The following is a 6458-nucleotide window of genomic DNA, read 5'->3' as shown; positions in this document are numbered from 1 at the left end:
CTTTTACTGCAAAAAATCGTGAGCTCTATTAAGTTAGAAAATTTACAACCAATAGCATAATCAATAAAACATTAACAAACATGTCACCCCCGACAAACCTTTTGTATTGATTTTCACATTCTTACAGGGCCTTCCTGCAGCCTAGAATGAAAACACCACTGCGGTAATGGGTTGTAACAACATTGGCCAAACACCCCATTCCACTGGGCAGCTGTGAAACTTTTGGACTTGCTGTTGGTTCTAATTATTTGGAAATCTCGACTTCCAGATGCTTTTGCAATGGCTTCACTGCTGAATGAGTCTGACTCCAGAGCCCACCAGTGAAAGGTAGGAATAATAGCAGAAATGTCACTTGAGCTTCGTTCAGAGGTAGCTGCAGATTGAAGGAAGAACTGAAGCAATTTTCTTGCTAATCCAAAAACCCACAGCACCGGCTTCAGCCTTAGTTGTCTGAGTTTTTCAGGAGGCTATAATTGTGTTCTGTCTGAAATATCCAAATGATATTCCTCTGTGAGCATGTGGAGATGACCGCTTTATGGGCTAAGTATTAGGGAGTTGGGCTTGAAGAGATGCTGGAAGCGGATGATTGAGCTTGAGCACATGGCTTTTCCTGCATGCTTATTCACCAAAATTCAAGGGCTACAAATGTACTATTGGATACTTAGAAAGAAAGGTCTATGTTGCTCTGTGGAGAGACAGTCTGTGACCTGGATTTGCAGTTCTCTCATTGAAAGCTGCCTACGTAGGCTTCAGGAAGGACTGATTCTGTCTTGTGGCTCCCATATATGGAGCCATGTATGTGGAGGTGATGCCGGCTTCCCAAGAAGCAGGAGGTCCCACAAGTGGGGTGGCAGCCAGGGGGTGATTAGGCACCGCCCCTATGCACTCAGGAAGCCATGGTGCAGAATTCTGCTCTTAGCACCATCAACACATCCCAGGGCAGGAGGACTCACCCTCAGCAACAGCAGAAACAGGGCTCCTTCTAGACATCGTGGTTTCCCATGTAAAGAAAACTCTCACAGGATGGGCATGGGGTCGTGGGGACTCATATGTGAAGAATGTACACAACTTGTCCGTTGAAACTATTACTCTTTGAATGCTAGGATCTAACTCTCCCCAAATCAAAAACCCACTCACTCACTCAGTCATTCACTCATTCAACAAAACACGCTGTGCTCCTACCACAGGTCAAATATTGTGCCTACCTCTTGAGGCACAACTTTGACCAAGTCCTCAGTCCATCCAAACACCTAACACAGTTACAAGGGAATACTGCTCCTTTAGCTTTTGGAAGCGGAGGGGAGAAAGTTGGCAGTGAGGATTCCAATGCTCCCTGAGTTTGGAGAGCCAGTGCAAGGTCACCAACTGGTCTGGACGACCACTTGGGGGATGCGTTTGCTTTCTTGTGCCCTTGGAGGATGCCTGTATGAAAGGCAGTCTTGAAGGACAAACTGTTCTGTTTAATGTCAGCTGTGTCTCCTGTGCCCTGTGGGGAACAGTGATTTGTTAGACTAATGTAAGGTGGCTACCAGGAGAAAGACAAGACAGATGGAATTCTGTAAATGAAAATGACTCTGTGGGTTCCCTTTTACTGACTCTTTCATCTGTTCAGACTTGACGCCATTTTCCTCAACCTCTCTTCATATTTTCAGTGGTAACCACGATGAACTGAAATGCTTATCCTCAACAACAATGGTTTTTGCGATGGGTATCTTCAGTAATAATGATAATTCAGTTGGATTGGAAATTGGAAAGCAAAACGCTTCTATCTAAGTAAGAACCTGTAGAGAAAATTCTGGAACAAAACCTTTCCAGAGAATGGAAATGAGACAGAGACTATACTTGCTGTGTATTGTGTGCTATTTTAAGTTGAATTATATACACTGTAGTGGGTTGAATGGTGCCTTTCTGTCTCAAAAAGATATGTCCAGTTGTTAAGCTCTAGTCTCTAGAGACATGACCTTATTTGAAAAAGGTGATCTTTGCACATGTAGCTAAGTTAAGGATCCAGAGATGGGATCACCCTGGATGACCCAGGAGAGCCCAAATTCCAGTGACAGGAGTCCTTGTAAGACAGAGTCCTTGTAAGAGAGGAGTCCTTGTAAGAGAGAGAAGAGGAGAACATGTGTAAGAGAGAGAAGAGAAGGCTGTGTGGAGACCAGACAGTGATTGGAGAGCACCTGGAGCCACCCGACCCTGGAGAAAACCAGGATGAATTCTCCTCTACAGGCTTCCGAGGGAGTGGAGCCAGCCTGACACCTTGGTGTTGGACTTCCGGCCTTCGGAAGTATGAAAGACTAAGTTCCTATTGTTTTAAACCACCCAGTTTTGTGTTAGTTTGTTTTAACCACCCTGGTAAAATCATACAGAAGCTAATTCACTTCTGCCAGAATTAGGTACTATTACTATCATCACCCATCATATAGATGAAGAACCCAAGACTGAAGGGCACACATTCCTTGGCCTTGGACCTAGCCAAGGTGCCATTGGGGCTGGATCCCAGGCTGACTGGGTTTACACTCCATGAACATTGTCACTGCATTGGGAGTCCCCAAGCAGACACAACTTCCTAAGCTATAGAGACCAAACGTCTGCCCTCTCTGGGTTCCTCCAGCTTTGAATTCAACTTTTTAGTGCTAAAAGCTCAAAACATAAACAACTCAGACAAGAAGAAGACACTGGATGCATTTACAATCCCACCTCCCGAAGTGGATGACTGTTTCCATGTAATTTACATGCACCCCTAAACCACACGCCCACATGTAACATTTTACTCCAAAGCGGCATGTGTTAGCATCCACCATGATTCCCAGGTTTCCTAGAAAAATTTCTAAAACAACACATCATTGTCCATTAAGGCCACCGAAGCGGCTGCAAAACAACAAGCAAAATCTGGATAAAAGAAAAGAAGTTAAACCCCGTAGAAGCAAGCTTATCATCTCAGAAGAAAGAACAGGGCTATAAACTAATTTTACTGGACTTTGTGAAAAACTGAATATTCTGATGTTCCCTCTCTCGCAGTTCCATGGACCAATGGAAATAGCAGGTCGATGTGCATTCAGAGCCTTAAGGCTTCTTGTTGAAAGGCAGATTTGGTTCAGTGGGTCTGGGTGGGCCCTGAGATTTAGCATTCCAGCAAGCTCCCAGTGGTGCTGACGTCAGTCCAGGGACCACCCTCTGACTGATGGATTGCAGGCCCCTCGATGGGGACGCAGCATTGCGTAGTCTGATTTTTTCATTCTTTCAAGAACCTACTATGAACATTTTCATGTATCCAAAAGCAGTTCTACAAGAAGACCTAACACCCAGTCAGCTGAATGTATCTTGATTGAGTTACCCAATCTCTTATTGCTGATTGTGTTGTTTTTCTCTCTTTCCTCTCTCTTCCTCCTGTGCTCCCCTATCAAACGCGGCAGTGACGAACATTCTCGTACCTACCTATCTGTGCGTTTCTCTCACTGGCTCTTTAGGAAGTAAGTATTCTAGAAACGGAGCTGCCGAGTCAAAGGAAAAGGACATTTGACAAGGACATTTTCAAAGCAGTTAGCATGTTTCCTTGTGTCCTAACTTGGCCCTGAAGGTCAGAAACGATGGCCACATGGTTGTTGCATAACTAACTGGCATCGGTTTAAGAGACCGAGTCATGCAAAACAAAACAAGGCAAAATAAGAGAATTTCTAATAATTCTAATAATTTTTTAGGCCTCTTTGCCTCTATAGCTTTTAAGTCAATCTAGGAAAAAGCAGAGGGAATGATAGTATCTTTAGCAATGAATGGGCTCAGGGGGTGCGGTCCGCCATCACGTTTAGTTTATACCTTCTCTTCCTTAAAGCAAGGATCTGCGGCTTTACTCCTCAGACTGACCTATTAAAGGTCCGAGAGAAAGATGGGATATTCTAACGTACGTGGTCTTTCTTGCTCTGTCATTGCCCGGCCACCACCTTGGAAAAAGCCCCTCTCAGATACTGTAGACAAGACAGAGGCCTGGAGCCCGCAGGTTGGCTGGGTGGCTCTTCAACTGGAATTCCATCAGGGGACAGACCCTTGGTCTCTCTGGGCATGTGACTGTGCCCAGGGCAGCACAGTGACCCACAAACACACTTTGACGTCCTTTCCCTCTGGTCTTCAATGGGTGTCGGCAGATACCCTGTAAGAATAGCCAATGGCCGTCCAAGTGGACAGGCACTCAGCAGTAGAAAGGAAAAAATGAAATTCAGAGTCTTTTTTAAAAGTCATGCAAGGGTGTGCCTGCGTGACTCAGTCGGTTGAGCGTCCGGCTCTTGATTTAGGCTCAGGTCATGATCTTATGGTTTGTGAGTTCGAGCCCTGCATTGGGCTCTGCTGACAGTGCAGAGCCTGCTTGGCATTCTCTCTCTCCCTCTCTCTCTCTGCCCCACCCCACTCACATACACTCTCCCTCTTGCATGCACTCTATCTCTCTCAAAATAAACTTAAAAGAAGAAAGCAATGGCAAAACATTCAGGACCATCAAAATGACCCTCTTATTTGCAGCTCTTTTGTTTTAGTATTACCTTTGCATCGCTGTGCCCCAACTGCAAACCTGTTTGTGACACTACAGTGTATTTGTTGATGGTCCTGCAGCAGACATGACAAATATATGGCACACACACACACACACACACACACACACACACACACACACACACTGCAACATTACCCCCTCCGCCACCCCACGCTGCTGCCTTCTCACGCTGGTGTGGGCTCTTGGCAGTCATTGCCTACTGCTCACCACACTCTTTCAAAACCAATCCCAGATCCCAGGGCCGGGAGCTCGGGGTGGCTGGCTTGTACCCCTCCGGGGGGCACTGATTGTATTGAACTCTAGGCCAGTGGAACGCACGCTCCCGCCTCTGCAATAATAAAATGTGGCGGCCTCACGTTGTGCACGGGACACAGTGGGCACAACATAAAAACTGTCGAATGAACCCAGATATGACCTCTGAATCCTTCTCGACATGGCGCTTCAAGCAGCCACTCTACACTGATTGGATTTGGCATGCGAGAGGAACCTATTTGCTATTCCTGCTTTAAAGAAACATAGTAAGAGGCTGCCAACACAGAACATATTTAATCGTCTTTGCACAAGTGTGTGTTGGGTACATGCATAATGTGTATGCAAATACAGTTTGCTTAGAACATGCAATTCTCTCCCCGCCCTCCCTCCCTAAATATACGATTTCATGAAAACCACACCTGTGACTGCTTATTGGTACGGGAAGGGGTCCAACTTATGTTCTCAAATTTATAACACTTGCCTGTGAATCTCTAAGCCGTGGATCCTGTACTAAACTACAGCGCCTGGCAGAAAGGTACAAAATATTTATATTTGGGCCTAACGGCGTTTTCATTGGCTTCTGCAACTCGAGTTGGTGATACCCATGTTTGTGGACATTGCTCTTTTCTTTCTCCTTCCCAGGCCAGCTTCTTACCTGTGTCTCCGCAACGCCTTGTTCAACAGACCGAGAGGAGAAGGAGACGCGATCCGTGCTAAAGTGGACTCGGGAAATGCCATGAGTTGTTAGCATTTCCATGAAAATCGATGGGGAAAGGAGCCCAGGAAAGAGAGACAGAATTGGTGCCTTTCTGAATCATCCGGAAGGGATGTTGAAATCCTGATATGAAGACAGTTTCACAATAGACAACCTTTTAATCCGGTTCCTCATTGCCCCTTTCTGCAAACTAGTATTTCCAAACGGTCAATTCCTAAAATATCACATGGGAAACTATCTTACTTTCTTATTCGCCCATCCCTTTTACACACCCCTCGGAAACCTTTGGGATTCATGGAAAGGTTCCTAAACGATTTCATTCCATTTTTTTTCGAAGCTTATATTGGATTTACAGTTCTGACACTGCGATTGTCTATCCCTGAGTCTGTGGCCGCTTTCACTGGAGAACAGAAGATAACTTCTTCTCTAAGCCAAAAAATAAACAACAGCAGGCAATAGGGGAGCAGAGGGAAAAAACCGGGATAAGGAAGCTACGGTTTGGTGTGGTGAAGATTGTGGCATTGAGTTATTAGAGCCTCCCCTGGATAAAAGGTGGCACTAAATTTTGTGGTGAGGTTGCCACTACCCTATGGGAAATGCAGAGCACTGTTCATTTATTACAGTTTTGAAGAATATCACAGGAAGCAAATTTCAAGCCCTTTAAACACTATTGGAGTCAACAGGGTTTCTCCTAGTGAAGACTGGGTGAAAGCAAGACTTTCAAGTTTTCTTTCTTTCTTTTTAAAGTTTATGTATTTATTATTTGGGAGACAGAGAGGAAGTGAGGAAGGGACAGAGAGAGAGGGAGAGAGAGAATCCCAATCTGACAGTGCAGAGCCAGACATGGGGCTGGATCTGAGAAATGATGAGATCATGACTTGAGCTGAAATCAAGAGTCTGACCCTTACGTGACTGAGCCACCCTAGTGCCCCCAAGAGCCTCAAGTTT

The 6458-nt window shown here is 45.4% G+C and overlaps 1 long non-coding RNA gene across 1 annotated transcript; it reads left to right on the top strand.

The window, feature by feature from the left end:
• The first annotated feature begins 241 nt into the window (after positions 1-241).
• Positions 242-5658, top strand: LOC115297176. Its single transcript, XR_003911327.1, has 2 exons — positions 242-327; positions 5438-5658. It is a non-coding gene; the product is annotated as an uncharacterized LOC115297176 (long non-coding RNA).
• The last annotated feature ends 800 nt before the right edge of the window (positions 5659-6458 follow it).

Source organism: Suricata suricatta, chromosome 7 (assembly GCF_006229205.1).
Source record: "Suricata suricatta isolate VVHF042 chromosome 7, meerkat_22Aug2017_6uvM2_HiC, whole genome shotgun sequence".
In the NCBI taxonomy this organism is placed as follows: Eukaryota; Metazoa; Chordata; class Mammalia; order Carnivora; family Herpestidae; genus Suricata; species Suricata suricatta.
The sequence above is the reverse complement of the archived record's forward strand: the minus strand, read 5'-3'. Positions and strand labels throughout refer to the sequence as shown.